Raw genomic sequence first — 21935 nt, 5'->3', positions numbered from 1 at the left:
ATATAAAAATGGCTTATGGTTTGGCCACAGGGTCAGTCCAAAGGTCAAAGCCTCAAGTACTGTTCATTTGTTAGCAGATTTCAGAACAACTAATTTCACCTGTATTGGATTTATTTTTCCAGCCTCTTCAAAACCATTTTGTTTAGATTTATATCATAACTTCCCTCTATTTTTTCCATTTATTAAATTTGAGAAGCTTTCCAAACACCAACTTGTACTTCTATACAAGTGACAAAACTTCTATTAAAACCATTTTCTTTTTGATGAGTAAATCTGGAAAATAAGGAAGTAAAATAATTACTTTGGGTCTGAGTTTTGATGGATAATATAGTCTAGTTTGAAAACCTAACTACACACATTTGCCACACAAATATTTTTGTGTATTTTGGCAAATGGTTAATATCCTTAATAACTGGTTAAATTCCAAGAAAAATTTTGGCTCACAAGCTTTATTTCGTCTCTTATGTTGGACCTTTATAGTTATCAGTCCAAAGTGTTTATGATTCAGTGTCTGATACATTCTTCCTTCCAGAAAACTTTAATCCTTCTTGTTTACCTCAAAGTTCAATATAAACACATTCAGTGCAAAGTCTTATCTAAAATTTACGTTGTTGAAAAAGACATTTTCCTTATTCATGTAAAGTTACTCATGTAAAAATATGAAACCTCAAGAGTAGTGTCTCATAAATTTTATGTTTCAAATGGAAAGACTTTACATGACTTAGACTTAATATGGCTTAGATTGCGTGGCTAAAAATGTAAATAGATAATAAATCAAAACAGGCTAAGTGGTTATTGATATCCATTGCTTAATTTAGAATATGACAACAATGATTTCTCTTATATTTCTTTTTGAGGAGAAATAGGATATAGAAGAGATTCAGTATTTTTAGAGGTAACCAGAATGCCCTTGGAAAAGTTTTCTTTTTTTTTTTTTAGACGGGGTTTTGACATATTGCCCAGGCTGGTCTGAAACTTACGAGCTCAAGTGATTTGCCCGCCTCGGCCTCCCCAGTTGCTGGGTTTACAGGCATGAGCCACCATGCCCAGCCCCTTGGATAAGATTTTTTTTTTTTTATTATTATACTTTAAGTTTTAGGGTACATGTGCACAACGTGCAGGTTTGTTACATATGTATACATGTGCCATGTTGGTGTGCTGCACCCATTAACTTGTCATTTAGTATTAGGTATATCTCCTAATGCTATCCCTCCCCCCTCCCCCCACCCCACAACAGTCCCCAGAGTGTGATGTTCCCCTTCCTGTGTCCATGTGTTCTCATTGTTCAATTCCCACCTATGAGTGAGAACATGTGGTGTTTGGTTTTTTGTCCTTGCAATAGTTTGCTGAGAATGATGGTTTCCAGCTTCATCCATGTCCCTACAAAGGACATGAACTCATTATTTTTTTATGGCTGCATAGTATTCCATGGTGTATATGTGCCACATTTTCTTAATCCAGTCTATCATTGTTGGACATTCGGGTGGTTCCAAGTCTTTGCTATTGTGAATAGTGCTGCAATAAACATACGTGTGCAAGTGTCTTTACAGCAGCATGATTTATAATCCTTTGGGTATATACCCAGTAATGGGATGGCTGGGTCAAATGGTATTTCTAGTTCTAGATCCCTGAGGAATTGCCACACTGACTTCCACAATGGTTGAACCAGTTTACAGTCCCACCAACAGTGTAAAAGCTTTCCTATTTCTCCACATCCTCTCCAGTACCTGTTGTTTCCTGACTTCTTAATGATTGCCATTCTAACTGGTATGAGATGGTATCTCACTGTGGTTTTGATTTGCATTTCTCTGATGGCCAGTGATGATGAGCATTTTTTCATGTTTTTTTTGGTTGCATAAATGTCTTCTTTTGAGAAGTGTCTGTTCATATCCTTTGCCCACTTCTTGATGGGGTTGTTTTTTTCTTGTAAATTTGTTGGAGTTCATTGTAGATTCTGGATATTAGCCCTTTGTCAGATGAGTAGGTTGCAAAAGTTTTCTCCCATTCTGTATGTTGCCTGTTCACTCTGATGGTGGTTTATTTTGCTGTGCAGAAGCTCTTTAGTTTAATTAGATCCCATTTGTCAATTTTGGCTTTTGTTGCCATTGCTTTTGGTGTTTTAGACATGAAGTCCTTGCCCATGCCTATGTCCTGAATGGTATTGCCTAGGTTTTCTTCTAGGGTTTTTATGGTTTTAGGTCTAACATGTAAGTCTTTAATCCATCTTGAATTAATTTTTGTATAAGGTGTAAGGAAGGGATCCAGTTTCAGCTTTCCACATATGGCTAGCCAGTTTTCCCAGCACCATTTATTAAATAGGGAATCCTTTCCCCATTGCTTGTTTTTCTCAGGTTTGTCAAAGATCAGATAGTTGTAGGTATGTGGCATTATTTCTGAGGGCTCTGTTCTGTTCCATTGGTCTATATCTCTGTTTCGGTATCAGTACCATGCTGTTTTGGTCACTGTAGCCTTGTAGTATAGTTTGAAGTCAGGTAGCATGATGCCTCCAGCTTTGTTCTTTTGGCTTAGGATTGACTTGGCGATGCGGCCTCTTTTTTGGTTCCATATGAACTTTAAAGTAGTTTTTTCCAATTCTGTGAAGAAAGTCATTGGTAGCTTGATGGGGATGGCATTGAATCTATAAATTACCTTGGGCAGTATGGCCATTTTCACGATATTGATTCTTCCTACCCATGAGCATGGAATGTTCTTCCATTTGTTGGTATCCTCTTTTATTTCATTGAGCAGTGGTTTGTAGTTCTCCTTGAAGAGGTCCTTCACATCCCTTGTAAGCTGGATTCCTAGGTGTTTTATTCTCTTTGAAGCAATTTTGAATGGGAGTTCACTCATGATTTGGCTCTCTGTTGGTCTGTTATTAATGTATAAGAATGCTTGTGATTTTTGCACATTGATTTTGTATCCTGAGACTTTGCTGAGGTTGCTTATCAGTTTAAGTAGATTTTGGGCTGAGATGATGGGGTTTTCTAGATATACAGTCATGTCATCTGCAAACAGGGACAATTTGACTTCCTCTTTTCCTAAGTGAATGCCCTTTATTTAAGATTTTTTTAAAGATAAAAATAAGACTGCAGTGGGAGATGAACGATGAAAACACATGGATATATGGAGCAGAACAACACGCACTGGGGCCTGTTGGGGGAAGCAGGGGAGGGAGAGTACCAGGAAGAACAGCTAATGGGTGTGGGGCTTAATATCTGGGTGATGGGTTGGTCTGTGCAGTAAATAACTGTGGCACACGTTTACCTATGTAACAAACGTGCACATCCTGCACATGTACCCTGGAACTTAAAAGTTGATGTGAAAAAAGAAAACACACACACACACCCATACACACACACACATTTATATATATATATATACACACACACACATACTAAGGAGTTCCAGAATTAATTCAATGGATAATTAGCTGGTTATGAAGCCAAAAACATGGCCCTGCCCCCAGTTTATAGAGATATAGATAATATAGATATAGATACAGATATAGATATAGATATCCATAATGTGAATAAAAATAGGGCTGTAAGACCACTGATCTAGAAAACTCTCAGAATAAGCAGGAATTAAGTCATGATATTTCCCTTCAGGTTAGTGCACTGACAGACAGTATATTGAGATAGGCTGTGACATAATGTGTATTGGAGTTGAAATATTCTCAGTTGCTGGGCGCGGTGGCTCACACCTGTAATCCCAGATCTTTGGGAGACCGAGGCAGGTGGATCACGAGGTCAGGAGATCAAGACCACCCTGGCTAACATGGTGAAACCCCGTCTCTACTAAAAATACAAAAAATTAGCCGGGCGTAGTGGCAGGCGCCTGTAGTCCCAGCTACTCAGGAGGTTGAGGCAGGAGAATGGTGTGAACCTGGGAGGCGGGGCTTGCAGTGAGCAGAGATCACGCCACTGCACTCCAGCCTGGGCGACAAAGGGAGACTCTGTCTCAAAAAAAAAAAAAAAAAAGAAAGAGAGAAAAGAAATACTCCCAGTCCCCATTATTTAGAAGAGATTAGATTCTTAGATTTTCTTAAACTAAAATTAAAGAACCATATCTGAACTCCACAGAGTGGAAAACATGTCTTAATGAGTACTCAGTGGGTGTTACAGTAAGGGCAATGACCAGAACAAAAACTAAGAGGAAAACATGCCAATCCATCTTGCTAGAATTTTAAGACAGTATGCCACCTTCATTCTCTCATTTTCTCTCTCTCTCTCTTCCTCTCTCCCCTAAACTCTATGCTGCTCATTACCTGTCTTGCCTCCCTCCCTTCATCTCCCCAGCTTGACACACTTTCCCCTATTTTATTATATGATTTATTCCCATTTGTGGAATTTTCCAAGTGATATAGAGAAAAGGTTTTCCTGGGGCTTCATCAAAATTCTTCTCTAAGACTATAAGAATAAATTAAAGCAGGCATGTGGCATCTCTGCTGGTGGGGATTGGCTACCCATGTTTAACAGTGTAATCTAATATTAACAAAATTAATTGCTAGGCTTGAGTACTCTCCAGCTCACATCAAAAGTCTTCAGCCCATGTACCTAAAACTTAAAGTATAATAATAATAATAATAAAAAAGTCTTCAGCCTACTGTTCCAAGTATATATTTTCAGCATGGTTTTCTAGTCTATATTATGTAGATACTAATTAAGTCCTGTGGTCATTTTTTTTCCAATAGTAGCTTATTTCCAATAGTAGGAATTGTTTTTATTGGTTTAATTTATATTTTTCTATGTTTATCATCACATCTCTTACCTCTGATTCTAATTTACCAATTATTACAGTTTAACAGCCAAGTTTTAAATATTAATTATATTTACATTTTAAATATATTTGTTTTATATATATTTGATATATATATCATATATATTTGATATATATATCATATATATTTGATATATATTTGATATATATATTTGATATATATTTGATATATATATATTTTATATATATATTTGGTGTATATATATATATTTGATATATATATATCCCAAAAATTTGACAACATTTTTTATTCCAAAAATAAAAGCATCCAGCAAAGAAGCCAAAAACATGGCCCTGCTCTGGTTTAAACCATCTGACTTCAGGGACATAATTACAGGCAGAAACTGACTTAGGTCCAATTATGTGCACGGCTCTAGCTGGGCGCCTCCTGTTTCTTCAAAGATGAGTAGCCAGAATTAGAATTAGAATTTAAATTGTCAGCTCAAAGAAACACGGGATGTATTTAGTTTCTGCTAGTTAAAGAGTCATCTGAGAACCCAGAGGGGAAGACTCATGTCATTCATGTATTTCTCTGAGCTTGATCCTAGTTTTTTAGGTTAGAAAGGGGTCCTAGGTTCCTGAGAAACTGAAAACTTAACGCTCTTTTCAATTACTTTGTACTTTATGAAATACCTTATGGCCAGAGCCTGCTATTCAATGCAAATGAATAATTCTATTCTCCCACATTGCATATAAGGGATGGAGGGTGCAGAGGGGGAGGAAATGGAGGGGAAAATGAAAATCTCTTGAAATAATAATAGTAATTAGTTTCTCTATTTGAAAACTCTAAGTTTCATTAAACAGCAATAATAACCAGCGGTAAGTAAACTGCCACCCCCAGGAGAGGGAAAAATGTCAAATTTCATCCTAAAAAGACTTTTGTGAAAACACAGGCACAGTCAATTCCATTTTATTCTGAAGATTTATTTCATACTAGTCAAAATTAATTCAAACCTGTCTCCCAGATGCAATGAGTGTGAAGAACTAAACTTACTGTTATTGGATTTTGCTACGTCTCACCATCTCTAAATATTGAATATGGATGGCAGAAAAAAGCTATTTGAAATTTGTGTTAAGGAAGCTTTAGTTCAAAAAAACACATGCTGATACAATAGTGTGTGAGCATGTGTGTGTTCATGTGAGAGAGAGAGAGAGAGAGAGAGAACGAGGGAAAGAGAGAAAAAGAGATTTTCCTTTTGGGGGATCTATTTCTGTATATACACCTCTCTTTTGTATCATATAAATGTAATAAAACCAGGGAAGGGGAGAAGGGCTCATTTTAGCCTTCCTGAAAGAAAGGCCTTAGTGCTACTAAATGTTATGTAAAATGATTTCACTCACCACTAAAGAAATGACATATTTGAAAAATGATATGGCAGTTCTTTGAAATTCACTAAGGAGTTCCAGAATTAATTCAATGGATAATTAGCTGGTTAGGGAGCCAAATCACAACTTGCATGTTGCAGTTAAAATAGTAAATAATCATTTCACATACTGTATGACTATTTTCCTGTGAACTGAAAAAATTTATTAAAAAATATGAAATCAGGGAACCTAGAATGTACATATTTACAGGTATTTATGGAACCTCAAATTCTATTCCAGGAGAATTTGAATAAAAATAGTTTAAACAAAAGTCAATATTCATTCTTTCACAAGGCAGGTACCCTAATTCTGCTACCTGAAGTTGGCATAATATCTATTAACAGCTAATGCCAAAATCAAAAAAATGCTGCAATTCACATAATATAATAGACAATAATGTTAATGATAGGTAAAATGTATGCCTAATTCATTTAAACAGATTCCCTTCTCTTGTCACCCATCAATCCAATTACAGCAAAATCCAAATTAGTAAGCTTTTACCAGTATCATGCATTGCATACATTGTACTAAATGAGTATGTAGTATATACACATAAAGAAATGCTTTCAAGTGAGTTTGAACTACCCTTCTTTTGGGGCTCCAGAACAAATCAGCACCTATTTGGCCTTTTAAAATCCATTAAAAGGTTGGTCAGTATCTTCTTAGTGACTACTAAGGCAGCCAACACTATCTCCCATGCTTTCTCAAAGGTCAGACACATTGCATGTCTTGTCTCTCCTTAGAGGGGTTTGTCCATCTTTGGAATCTTTAAACATGATTCAGATTTACTAGCCTCGGCTCTCTGTTGGGCTCAAAAAAGGTTATGATTCCACTGATTATCTAGATTTTTCTTGTTGCAAGTGAAGAAGACACTATTTTAATAGTTTCCTACATACTATGCAGAACTAGAGGTGAGCTAATAAACATTTGTCTATATATACGTATATATACACGTGTATATACATATATATACGTATATATGTATATATACACACATATACGTATATATACACACATACGTATATATGTATATACATATATACGCACATATATATGTATATACGTATACACGTGTATATATGTATAAATGTACATATATACATATGTGTGTGTATATACGTATGTATATATGTACGTGTGTATATATACGTATGTATATATATACACACATATATATATATATATTTTTTTTTTTGAGACGGAGTCTCGCTCTGTAGCCCAGGCTGGAGTGCAGTGGCGCTATCTTGGCTCACTGTAAGCTCTGCCTCCCGGGTCCACGCCATTCTCCTGCCTCACCCTCATGAGTAGCTGGAACTACAGGCACTGGCCACCACATCTGGCTTCTTTTTGTATTTTTAGTAGAGACGGGGTTTCACTGTGTTAGTCACGATGGTTTCAATCACCTGACCCTGTGATCCGCCCGCCTCAGCCTCCCAAAGTTCTGGGATTACAGGCGTGAGCCACTGTGCTCGGCCACATTTGTCTATATTTTTAATTGTTGTAAACATTGTTCACAATAGGTACATAATATTCCACGGCAATAATCTACCATAATTTACTTGACTATTGCACTGTTGTTAAATGTTTTTTTCCATTTTTTTACCATTAAGAAAGAAACTGCAATAAGCATATTTATGTACATAGCTTATTTTTTATTCAGTATTATTTCCTTAGGACAGGTCCATAAATACAAAATACTTGGTTAAAAAAGAATAGGGTCAGACTCCAACTGATGGGTTTGAATCAAGTTCTACCATTGATTGTCTGTATTCTTCAGGTAGTTGAGTAACCCTCCAAGCATTTTTTGTAAAATATTTTCATTTTGCAAAATAATAATAGTAGCATCTGTCTTTTAAAGTTGCTGTGACAAGTAAGTGAAATAGCACAAATGCAGTGCCTGGGAGTGGATCATCACAAGGTAAGCATGCAATCATTGTTGTTATAAGATAATCTTTTTATAGATTTTTACAAATGACTTTCCATAATTATTGAGCATTTCACACCATCCTAAAATGTTTAACAAAGGCCTGCCTTTAGAAATCTTTTATATTTATTTTCATCCAGAAAACATAAGTTCTCTTATGTATATTGTTTTATTATCACATACGTTGTATGATATAGTCAAAACGCCAGGGCTATGTATGAAGGCAAATATACTTGGGATCAAATCCTGGTTTCATATTTAACCATTTACAAACCTGGAATTTATTTTTAACTTCTCAATTTTCAAGTCCCTCATGATATTAATAATTACTCCTAGTCATTAAAAGGATTAGAAATACTATAGGTAAATTATTTAGGATGAGAAACCTATTTTGAGTATGTAATATCTCTAAGTGCACATTAGAATTACCTAGAGATCTGATATCTAGCTGCATCCCAAGCCATTCCCATCTAAATTTGGAGGCTGGCCCCAAGTCAGTATGTTGTTACAGGTCCCTAGGTGAGACAAATAGTCAGGTGGTCAAACCACTGCCTCCTTATCATATTATAGGCTTAATAACAACCAAAATGTATAAATGACTTTATAATTTACAAATCATTTCCATAAACATAATTGGATTTGATTACTACAAAATATTTGAAGCATTATTTTTATTGAAAATTCAGGTACTGGGTTCATCTCACTAGGGAGTGCCAGACAGTGGGCACAGGACAGTGGGTGCAGCGCACCGTGTGCCAGCCGAAGCAGGGCGAGGCATTTCCTCACTCGGGAAGCGCAAGGGGTCAGGGAGTTCCCTTTCCTGGTCAAGGAAAGGGGTGACAGACGGCACCTGGAAAATCGGGCCACTCCCACCCCAAATACTGCGCTCTTCTGAGGGGCTTAGGAAACGGCCCACCAGGAGATTACATCCTGCACCTGGCTCAGAGGGTCCTATGCCCACGGAGTCTTGCTGATTTTTAGCACAGCAGTCTGAGATCAAACTGCAAGGCAGCAGCGAGGCTGGGGGAGGGGTTCCCACCATTGCCCAAGCTCGCTTAGGTAAACAAAGCAGCTGGGAAGCTTGAACTGGGTGGAGCCCACCACAGCTCAAGGAGGCCTGCCTGACTCTGTAGGCTCCACCTCTGGGGGCAAGGCACAGACAAACAAAAAGACAGCAGTAACCTCTGCAGACTTAAATGTCCCTGTCTAACAGCTTTGAGGAGAGCAGTGGTTCCCCCAGCACGCAGCTGGAGATCTGAGAACAGGCAGACTGCCTCCTCAGGTGGGTCCCTAGCCCCTGACCCCTGAGCAGCCTAACTGCGAGGCAACCCCCAGTAGGGGCAGACTGACACCTCACACGGCCGGGTACTCCTCTGAGACAAAACTTCCAGAGGAACGATCAGATAGCAGCATTCGCGGATCACGAAAATCTGCGGTTCTGCAGACACCGCTGCTGATACCCAGGCAAACAGGGTCTGGAGGGTTCTGCAGACACCGCTGCTGATACCCAGGCAAACAGGGTCTGGAGTGGACCTCTAGCAAACTCCAACAGACCTGCAACTGAGGGTCCTGTCTGTTAGAAGGAAAACTAACAAACAGAAAGGACATCCACACCAAAACCCATCTGTACATCACCATTATCAAAGACCAAAAGTACATAAAACCACAAAGATGGGGAAAAAACAGAGCAGAAAAACTGGAAACTCTAAAAAGCAGAGCGCCTCTGCTCCTCCAAAGGAACGCAGTTCCTCACCAGCAATGGAACAAAGCTGGATGGAGAATGACTTTGACCAGTTGAGAGAAGAAGGCTTCAGATGATCAAACTACTCCGAGCTACAGGAGGAAATTCAAACCAAAGGCAAAGAAGTTGAAAACTTTGAAAAACATTTAGAAGAATGTATAACTAGAATAACCAATACAGAGAAGTGCTTAAAGGAGCTGATGGAGCTGAAAGCCAAGGCTCGAGAACTACATGAGGAATGCAGAAGCCTCAGGAGCTAATGCACTCAACTGGAAGAAAGGGTATCAGTGATGGAAGATGAAACGAAGTGAGAAGGGAAGTTTAGAGAAAAAAGAATAAAAATAAATGAACAAAGCCTCCAAGAAATATGGGACTATGTGAAAAGACCAAATCTACGTCTGATTGGTGTGCCTGAAAGTGATGGGGAGAATGGAAACAAGTTGGAAAACACTCTGCAGGATACTATCCAAGAGAACTTCCTCAATCTAGCAGGGCAGGCCAACATTCAGATTCAGGAAATACAGAGAACGCCACAAAGATACTCCTCGAGAAGAGCAACTCCAAGACATATAATTGTCAGATTCACCAAAGTTGAAATGAAGGAAAAAATGTTAAGGGCAGCCAGAGAGAAAGGTTGGGTTACCCACAAAGGGAGGCCCATCAGACTAACAGCGGATCACCTGGCAGAAACTCTACAAGCCAGAAGAGAGTGGGGGCCAATATTCAACATTCTTAAAGAAAAGAATTTTCAACACAGAATTTCATATCCAGCCAAACTAAGCTTCAGCAGTGAAGGACAAATAAAATACTTTACAGAAAAGCAAATGCTCAGAGATTTTGTCATCACCAGGCCTGCCCTAAAAGATCTCCTGAAGGAAGCACTAAACATGGAAAGGCACAACTGGTACCAGCCACTGCAAAATCATGCCAAAATGTAAAGACCATCAAGACTAGGAAGAAACTGCATCAACTAATGAGCAAAATAACCAGCTAACATCATAATGACAGGATCAAATTCACACATAACAATATTAACTTTAAATGTAAATGGACTAAATGCTCCAATTAAAAGACACAGACTGGCAAATTGGATAAAGAGTCATGACCCATCAGTGTGCTGTATTCAGGAAACCCATCTCACGTGCAGAGACACACATAGGCTCAAAATAAAAGGATGGAGGAAGATCTACCAAGCAAATGGAAAACAAAAAAGGCAGGGGTTGCAATCCTAGTCTCTGATAAAACAGACTTTAAACCAACAAAGATCAAAAGAGACAAAGAAGGCCATTACATAATGGTAAAGGGATCAATTCAACAAGAAGAGCTAACTATCCTAAATATATATGCACCCAACACAGGAGCACCCAGATTCATAAAGCAAGTCCTGAGTGACCTACAAAGAGACTTAGAATCCCACACAATAATAATGGGAGACTTTAACACCCCACTATCAACATTAGACAGATCAACGAGACAGAAAGTTAACAAGGATACCCAGGAATTGAACTCAGCTCTGCACCAAGTGGACCTAATAGACATCTACAGAACTCTCCACCCCAAGTCAACAGAATATACATTTTTTTCAGCACCACATCACACCTATTCCAAATTTGACCACATAGTTGGAAGTAAAGCTCTCCTCAGCAAATGTAAAAGATCAGAAATTATAACAAACTGTCTCTCAGGCCACAGTGCAACCAAACTAGAACTCAGGATTAAGAAACTCACTGAAAACTGCTCAACTACATGGAAACTGAACAACCTGCTCCTGAATGACTACTGGGTACATAACGAAATGAAGGCAGAAATAAAGATGTTCTTTGAAACCAACAAAAACGAAGACACAACATACCAGAATCTCTGGGACACATTCAAAGCACTATGTAGAGGGAAATTTACAGCACTAAATGCCCACAAGAGAAAGCAGGAAAGATCCAAAATTGACACCCTAACATCACAATTAAAAGAACCAGAAAAGCAAGAGCAAACACATTCAAAAGCTAGCAGAAGGCAAGAAATAACTAAAATCAGAGCAGAACTGAAGGAAATAGAGACACAAAAAACCCTTCAAAAAATTAATGAATCCAGGAGCTGGTTTTTTGAAAGGATCAACAAAATTGATAGACCGCTAGCAAGACTAATAAAGAAAAAAAAAGAGAAAAGAATCAAATAGACCCAATAAAAAATGATAAAGGGGATATCACCACCAATCCCTCAGAAATACAAACTACCATCAGAGAATACTACAAACACCTCTATGCAAATAGACTAGAAAATCTAGAAGAAATGGATAAATTCCTTGATACATACACTCTCTCAAGACTAAACCAGGAAGAAGTTGAATCTCTGAATAGACCAATCACAGGAGCTGAAATTGTGGCAATAATCAATAGCTTACCAACCAAAAAGAGTCCAGGACCAGATGGATTCACAGCCGAATTCTACCAGAGGTACAAGGAGGAAGTGGTACCATTCCTTCTGAAAGTATTCCAATCAACTGAAAAAGAGGGAATCCTCCCTAACTCATTTTATGAGGCCAGCATCATCCTGATACCAAAGCCTGGCAGAGACACAACAAAAAAAGAGAATTTTAGACCAATATCCTTGATGAACATTGATGCAAAAATCCTCAATAAAATACTGGCAAACCGAATCCAGCAGCACATCAAAAAGTTTATCCACCATGATCAAGTGGGCTTCATCCCTGGGATGCAAGGCTGGTTCAGTATATGCAAATCAATAAATGTAATCCAGCATGTAAACAGAACCAAAGACAAAAACCACGTGATTATCTCAATAGATGCAGAAAAGGCCTTTGACAAAATTCAACAGCCCTTCATGCTAAAAACTCTCAATAAATTAGGTATTGATGGGATGTATCTCAAAATAATAAGAGCTATCTATGACAAACCCACAGCCAACATCATACTGAATGGGCAAAAACTGGAAGCATTGCCTTTGAAAACTGGCACAAGACAGGGATGCCCTCTCTCACCACTCCTATTCAACATAGTGTTGGAAGTTCTGGCCAGGGCAATCAGGGAGGAGAAGGAAATAAAGGGTATTCACTTAGGAAAAGAGGAAGTCAAATTGTCTCTGTTTGCAGATGACATGATTGTATATCTAGAAAACCCCATTGTCTCAGCCCAAAATCTCCTTAAGCTGATAAGCAACTTCAGCAAAGTCTCAGGATACAAAATCAATGTACAAAAATCACAAGCATTCTTATACACCAATAACAGACAAACAGAGAGCCAAATCATGAGTGACTCCCATTCACAGTTGCTTCAAAGAGAATAAAATACTTAGGAATCCAACTTACAAGGGATGTGAAGGACCTCTTCAAGGAGAACTACAAACCACTGCTCAATGAAATAAAAGAGGATACAAACAAATGGAAGAACATTCCATGCGCATGGGTAGGAAGAATCAATATCGTGAAAATGGCCATACTGCCCAAGGTAATTTATAGATTCAATGCCATCCCCATCAAGTTACCAATGACTTTCTTCACAGAATTGGAAAAAACTACTTTAAAGTTCATATGGAACCAAAAAAGAGGCCGCATCGCCAAGTCAATCCTAAGCCAAAAGAACAAAGCTGGAGGCATCACGCCACCTGACTTCAAACTATACTACAAGGCTACAGTAACCAAAACAGCATAGTACTGGTACCAAAACAGAGATATAGATCAATGGAACAGAACAGAGCCCTCAGAAATAACACTGCATATCTACAACTATCTGGTCTTTGACAAACCTGAGAAAAACAAGCAATGGGGAAAGGATTCCCTATTTAATAAATGGTGCTGGGAAAAGTGGCTAGCCATATGTAGAAAGCTGAAACTGGATCCCTTCCTTACACCTTATACAAAAATTAATTCAAGATGGATTAAAGACTTAAATGTTAGACCTAAAACCATACAAACCCTAGAAGAAAACCTAGGCATTACCATTCAGGACATAGGCATGGGCAAGGACTTCATGTCTAAAACACCAAAAGCAATGGCAACAAAAGCCAACATTGACAAATGGGATCTAATTAAACTAAAGAGCTTCTGCACAGCAAAAGAAACTACCATCAGAGTGAACAGGCAACCTACAAAATTGGAGAAAATTTTTGCAACCTACTCATCTGACAAAGGGCTAATATCCAGAATCTACAATGAACTCAAACAAATGTACAAGAAAAAAACAAACAACCCCATCAACAAGTGGGCAAAGGATATGAACAGACACTTCTCAAAAGAAGATATTTATTCAGCCAAAAGACACATGAAAAAATGCTCGTCATCATTGACCATCAGAGAAATGCAAATCAAAACCACAATGAGATACCATCTCACACCAGTCAGAATGGCAATCATTCAAAAGTCAGGAAACAACAGGTGCTGGAGAGGGTGTGGAGAAATAGGAACACTTTTACACTATTGGTGGGACTGTAAACTAATTCAATCATTGTGGAAGTCAGTGTGGCGATTCCTCAGGGATCTAGAACTAGAAATACCATTTGACCCAGCCATCCCATTACTGGGTATATATACCCAAAGGACTATAAATCATGCTGCTATAAAGACACATGCACACGTTTGTTTATTGCGACACTATTCACAATAGCAAAGACTTGGAACCAACCCAAATGTCCAACAATGATAGAATGGATTAAGAAAATGTGGCATATATACACCATGGAATACTATGCAGCCATAAAAAATGAGTTCATGTCCTTTGTAGGGACAAGGATGAAATTGGAAATCATCATTCTCAGTAAACTATCGCAAGGACAAAAAACCAAACACCACATGTTGTCACTCATAGATGGGAATTGGACAATGAGAACACATGGACACAGGAAGGGGAACATCACACTCTGGGGACTTTTGTGGGATGGTGGGAGGGATAGCATTAGGAGATATACCTTATGCTAAATGATGAATTAAGGCGTGCAGCACACCAGCATGGCACATGTATACATACGTAACTAACCTGCACATTGTGCACATGTACCCTAAAACTTAAAGTATAATAATAATAAAAAGAAAATTCTTATATTTTTACAAATGTAAGTGGATTATAAGCTATGATAATGAGTAATGTTGGCACAATTCCCTTTGCTCTATCTCACATTCATGGTATTTCACATTAGCTCATACAATTGTCACCAGATCTGTTTACAAATCTCTTGTCACATTTATATAACACCTCAAGCACAAAGTTTTTATGAAAAAAGCTAGTCAAATCCTTCACAAAGTCTCTGATTTTCTTCTGCCTCTTACTCAGTGACCTGATCATAGATATATAGACAGATGGATAAATAGATAGAATACCAAAAGTTGCAAATAACTTCATCTTATCTGTAACCTGCCACACCCCGCCTTTTCTTTGCTATGAACACTAAGAACCTAGGTCTATAGGCGTCAAAAACACTGTAGAAACTTGCAAAGAATAAAATAATTGGTTGGGATTTCCGAAACACTGAATCTTCATACAGAATCCAAGAGAAAGGCCCTACTGATGAATGAAGAAGTGGCTTTCTAGATTATTGTAAAACAATGATTTTGTAAAACAGCATCATGTGTTACTCCCTTCCACTACTAAAAAAGCTATAATATGCTTTTTCTGGCCCCTCTGTGTATGACTACTTGATTTAGATTACTCATATTGTCCTGTAAGTTTTTACAGCTCAGTTCTTAATGGATTTTGTATTAGAATGTTGTAATTTAAGAAATTAAAAAAGGTATTTTCTTGGACTACTGAAAAAGTACCTGTTTGGGGCTATTTCAAAGATATATGTAGTCCCAAGATATTAATACTTGTTAAAATAAGAGTATTGGTGACATAATGGTATAGCTTGAAAAGCAAACAATATATCTTTAAAATAAATTATACAGGTTTAATAGAAAATTATACCTCAATATCACTGGCCAATGTGATGTAAAAAGTCTAGCTGCATTTAGCCAATAGATGTGACTATTTTGATTGGCCCCTAAAATTTCTACTCCTGCTTCTAAGTGTCCTTGTTGCCTATTTTTAGATATCACAATATTATGAAACATTCCAAAAGATGCATACAAAATAAAACTCTTCGGCTGACTCAGCTTCTGTTGTATCGTAACCCAATAATGGTATGTTGAGAATTAAGATTCTGTCTACTATAGTATATATTTTAATTATACTTTGATAAACCTGAATAAAATATAATTAAAACGTACTTAGTATAGAGCTATGATATGAGAAGTCTATTATTTTAATGCACACATTATAGAAAATGTAATTGACTTCTTAACAAAACCAGAAACTCTTCCTCATAGCCAGGAAAATTAATCTCTACACTGGGTAGATTTATTAGAAGTTATTATTATCCTAAGATAAAAAGTTAAAACAAGTAAATATTTTATAAGGTATCGTTATTAACAAATGTACATTGATTCCCTCCTCTTCCCAGATTTTTTCCACCCTATTGTTCACTTAAGGAAAAAGCAGGTTGATTTACTTATTTCAATATTTTCTTCTCAATGTGTGTCTGGAAAGTACTTTGTGAGTATGATCTCTAATGTTTCTTGCTGACATGTAGCAGGATTACTGCTGTAGACTTATGAAAACCGAATCCCAACACAGTGTACAAGATGGTGCTCCATGACATGCCACTTCCAAAGACATAAATTTTTCCTTAGCAGGAGCACAATACTTCTTGTTATTGTAACCAAATTCTCATTGATTAAAACAAAAACTCAGCCTGCATAAGACACCAGCTGCAATTAGTTATTTAAGCTGTATGTATACAAGGCAATTTTTATGCAGTAGTGCAAGCAAAAAAAGATCACTTTTTATCTTTCTTTTTCTATCTATCATTATAAATCCAGAGAAAGATTAATCTTCAGAAAAAGTATTTTTTAATAAGTCAGACATTCTTGGTTAAAACAAAAACGTTGATGAAATGTTTACTATGACTTAATAAAAATAAAAGCTAAAGTATATATGGAGTTGGGGGGTTTTACTCAAAAAATTTGTGACAATCATTTGATGAAGAAAATCTTACTAACTATTTTCAATTTGGGAATAAAGAGGTAGCTAATTACCTCCTCAAAATAGGTTAAAACATGGGATTAGGTTGCTCAAGAGAGATAATAGTTGTTTACAAGAAATGTAATTTCTATGTCTGTAAATATTTTAGCTGCGTAAGTGTAGTAATCCAATAGACAAGCTGTCTGTATTTTTAAAATATAAACAGGATAATTTACATTTGACACTGTCTAGTCAGTATAAAGCCAAAATGTTGCTAGTCAGAAGTTTTCAGGGGTAATTGACTTCAAATTTTTATTTTTATTTTATTTTTAATACCTGACAATTTACAATATGAGCTTTCCCTTGGAAACCTCCTCATTTTCTCTGGACTGTCTGCCCGGAGAAACATGGAGTGGCTAACTCACAGTTTGCCTTCAGTAAATTCCGTGATCTGCTTGTTACTAGAAAAGCAATGTAATGCGCGTGTGATTTAGTCAGGTAAAATAACAATGTGTGCTAATCGGTCACTTTGTGTTTGGAATACTAGCACAGACTTCCACATGGATATCATAATCCCAGTGACTACTTGCCATATTAGGAGAGTCTGGTCATCTGTGAAAGCTAACAGCCAGCAAGGGAATGGCTAAGATCTCAGCGGTGAGTGTATAATTCCCAAGGACTCCACAGGACACTTTCTCTTCTCTCCAGAGTTTTATAGATGAAGGCAGAGTATTGTTTGTAAAAATTCTCTGCTTGTCCTCAGTCAAGGTCATGAGAATTTCAGAAATAAATTCACAAAATGGATGCACTGTACTCAATATCTTCATGTGTTAAAGATACAAATAAAATTTACCTGGAAAAAATAGCAACTGATCATAGATAGAGCAGAAGTACTTTCAAGAAGATTGAGTCCATGCTTTGCACAAGTAAGCAGTGCCACCCACCCAGTGAGGATGCTTTACAGTATCTCATAACAAACTGACTGGTAAATTTAAATTAAAAGTTTACTGGGTACAACAGTGAGTGACCCGCTAATGAGTTGTTAAAGAAATTAGGAAAGTAAGATAAAAAGGATAGCTTATTTAAGCAAACATCACAAGTCTAATAAGACACAGTGGCTACATAGCAGTTTATTCTAATCCAAAGCTATGCTTCGATTTATAAAAAGGGGGAAAACCTACCTAATATCCTCAATAAATGTCTTCCATGTCTGTTGGGATAGAATGTTGCAGTAGTTTTGCTATAGCTTCAAATTCAAAATGCACAATATTAAGTTTTTAACTTATTGCTTTAATAGAATTTTAGCAAAAAACAAATTGAAAATATTCAGTTGCGATGACTGGAATTGCCATCATGAACCCAAATTTGAACACCTTAGGCCAATATTAGCATAGCCTCACATTATAATATTATGATTATAGTACCTTCATTTTACAAAAAAGAGAGGGGGCTTTCTGTTGTGAATGTATTTTTCAAATCAAACGGTAGAAGAGTATCCACTGTGTGCATTTGTCCTATAAACTTGTTTTTCCTAAATTTACTGAATTACTATGAATAGTACTGCTATCTTGCTGATCATCAAACATAAATCAAACATAAATATACGGGTTCATGAAAAGTGCTTAATGCAACACCTACAAAAAGTTAGCTTTCTATAATTTTTCATGATGATAATCATCATCATATTAGGATTCTCTTTTGCATCCAAGTAGTGCTACACTTCCCTCCATAATTTCTACCTGCTATTTCTCTTAGCAGTTCCTTTCTGCAGCTCTTGTTATGCTTTAACTCAAGCTTCTGTTGCCTCCTGACTTGATTGTCATAACAAAGTACAGTGATTTCTCACCTCTAGTTTTGCCTGTGTTTTTCAAAACCAATTATATCCTTAATATTAGTGACACCATGATTTTTCTAAAATGAAATATATGTTACATTACTGTTTCAGGTCCCTCAGTGATTCCTAACAAACAGGAAAGTACATACCCTTTCATGGTATAAATGGTCCTATGCAATGTGCCCTCCCTTTTTCTATTAAATATCTTAACCCTCCCATTTCTCAACAGGAGAGCTAAAACTTTTACATGCTATGAATGATTCTGTGCAATCTATCAATCTGCCTTATGTTTACCTACTAAAAATCATCACTCACATTCAGTCATATTCTAGACCCCAAAGGTCCAACTTTGAGTTGTACAAATCTTCCATAAGTTTTCATGGTTGCACACCTCACATGATAGTTACACTTATTTTAAGTTTCCATATGCACTACACTTAAATGGTTTTTTTTCCCCTGCTGTTCTCTTGTAGAAGTAACTAATTTATTCTCTGTGCACCCTCTAAATTCCCAGTTTACCTGTGTTAGAAACTATGCGATTCTATCTTATACACACACAACCCAACACACACACAAACACACGTTTGTTTAGTTTATAGGTGTTTTTGATGGCAAGCTTTGTTTCGTCAGAACCTAGCATGTACTACAGCACCTGGCATACTATCTAGATTATTTTCCAATCTCCATGACAATAATTGGAAACATTTCAGGATTACTTAGTAGTACTAGGACCTCATAAATATAAACACACTGATTAAGACAAGGTATTTTCTGTCATTTAAGAAGTCCAGAATTGTGCAAAGTGGTGTCAGTTCGCAGAGTAATTTAATTCTGATCATTCTCTTTGTTACTAGACTTGTGAATTATTCAAGAATTGTGTTTCATTCTTTATGCTGGCTTCCAGAATGTATACCTCCAAAATTTATATGGAAAATAAATAAGATAGGTATTTTGTTTCATAAATTCACTATCCTTATTTTACATTTCCTGTTTTACTTCATACGCATTTTGTTACCATATTTTACTTTTTGCCCAGTGTTAGCTTGGAAAATAGAACATGAGGAAAAGCTTATATGCAAAGGGTTTATTGAGAGGTAAAATTCCAGGCCAGAAGAGTTAGGAAGGAAAAGGAAGTGAGGTGAGAAGAAGGGAAAGTAAGTAAGTATTTGGGAGTGTGATACAAACCTGGTCATAGAGTTAGAAGAAAACACAGCTGGCCGTTTGCCAAAAGAAATGTCTTCCAGAAAAGACATGTAGAATCACATTGCTTCAGTATAGTCCATCAGGAGCAGGATGGAAAAGACATTCACTTTCCAGATTCTTGAAGTCTCCGGTCCCTCGTTTTTATTCTCCCCATGGGTGTTAAATTTCTTGCTTTCCTGGATTGTCTTCCTTTCCCTGTCCAGGCAATTGATGGAAAAGCTGTATGTCACTCCCTGAGGCTGGATGTCTTCCTCTAGGTCAGAAAGCTTTGGACAGGAACAGAACTTGTGTGTGTCCCTCTGGGTGAGACTTTGGTGCTAGAGTTGCGGTGGCCCACTATGGTGATACCAAGAGGGACTCTAGTACATTCCACTTCTTACCTCCAAAAAGTTTTAGCAGTAAATAGTGTCAGAAGGGAAAACAAAGGCAGTGGCATGCCATATTCTCCAATAAGCAAAAGGCAGAGGCTTAAAGAGGCAGATAAACTGAGGCTGGTACAGTTCATCCCTTGTGTCTTTCTGCTTGCATCCTCTTGTATCTGGATCTTATATAAGAACAAGATGGTATCATATCTTCCATAAAAGGTAACATGCAGGTTCAACCTCTTTAAAAATCTTAACAAACTTTAGCAAACTGAAACTATAGTCTGCAATGCAGCAGCTAGCCATGGAGTCAAGATTTCCTTCATCCTTAGCCATCATCTTCTCTCATCTGGTTTGCTTGCTTTCTGGAGTGACCTAGATATTAAATTTCAGACTCACAGAAGTGTGATCTGTTGTTGTGCCAATATCTATTCACAATTTTCATTGGTCATGGAAATACCAAAAGACAGTCTAGTGAATCACTTAGGTTCCAGGTCTACTCTTATCTTCCCCCATGGTGCAGTTGTAACTGTAGGTATCCCTGGTCAAAGTCAATTTCCCCACTCAGTAAAATAAGTTTGCTCTTGGGCTGCTAGTCTCCTGGCCTACTTTCCTTTTATATATCAGATTTTTTTTCAGATGCCTGATTAAATATCCAAGATATTATTTCCTAGGAATAAGTGCATATCTTTATCTATGACTGTTTCTCTTTTCATATAAAGTGGATGTTGAAGTGCACCACTCATAGATCTAGTCACTGGAAGGATTTTTTTTAACCTTATTTTAAAAAATCACCCTTTAGTGGAACTATCATGAGTAACAGATTAACTCCAGTTAGTGTCATCATATCATGCTTACATTTCTGTAAACCAGGCCTGAGCATTTTTCTTCACTTTAATTAGGTTGTAGGGAAACCCCCATGAGACTACAGGTGTGAAGCAAGATAGAATCATCAGTGCAAAAGAGGTAAGTGTCAAAGGAGTGTAGAACACCTGTTCATAACTTACAAGTTAGCAAGTCTGTTATCCACAGGATGACAACTTTAGTTGTGTAATTACTTGATGTTCCATAGTCAGGTACATAGTTTCATCTAAGGCATAGTAGCTGCAGATTAATATATTCATTTAATGAAAATTTTAGCTAAACAACACACTGCTAAGTAACTCATAAAGACTATGTTTCAGGTCAGATATAAAAATGCATTGTACTGAATATAAAAGAAAATATATCAATATTTGTGGAACACATCTCAAGTAGTGTTGAGTGAAAAACTTACAGCATTAAATGCATGAATTAGAAAAAGGAAATATTCTAAGTTCCTACCTCAAGTATCTAGAAAAAGAAAAGCAAAATAAATCCAAACCAAGTAGAACTGGAGAAATAATAAAGATACGAGCAGAAATAAATGAAATAGAAAACAGACAAACAATAGAGAAAACCAATACAAGAAAGATCTGGTTCTTTGCAAAACATCAATAAAACTGACAAATATGTAGCACAACAGAGAGAGAAAAAGAGAAACAGAGAAAACAAAGTACCAATATCATGACTGAAACAGGAATATCACTATAATCCCTGCAAACATCAAGAAGAGACGAAAAACTCTATGCACCTAAATTGGACAAAATAGATGAAATGGGCCCTTTTTTGAAATACACAAACTACTGAAACTATTAGCACATACAATTTAACAATATAAAAATGTTATACACCATAGCCAAGT

General features: G+C 37.0%; 1 long non-coding RNA gene across 2 annotated transcripts in view; it reads left to right on the top strand.

Moving 5' to 3' along the window:
• Nucleotides 1–21935, top strand: part of LOC129060425 (uncharacterized) — a 52384-nt gene that overhangs the window by 3113 nt on the left and 27336 nt on the right. The window contains exons 3-4 of one of the 2 annotated variants that reach the window (XR_008527125.2): nt 8003–8062; nt 15843–15933. This is a non-coding gene — a long non-coding RNA (uncharacterized LOC129060425). The remainder of the gene's footprint in view (nt 1–8002; nt 8063–15842; nt 15934–21935) is intronic. The other variant, XR_008527126.2, reaches the window with a different exon arrangement.

This window comes from Pongo abelii, chromosome 6 (assembly GCF_028885655.2).
Source record: "Pongo abelii isolate AG06213 chromosome 6, NHGRI_mPonAbe1-v2.0_pri, whole genome shotgun sequence".
NCBI classification, from domain to species: domain Eukaryota; kingdom Metazoa; phylum Chordata; class Mammalia; order Primates; family Hominidae; genus Pongo; species Pongo abelii.
Note: the sequence above shows the minus strand (reverse complement) of the source record. Positions and strands in the feature narration are given on the sequence as shown.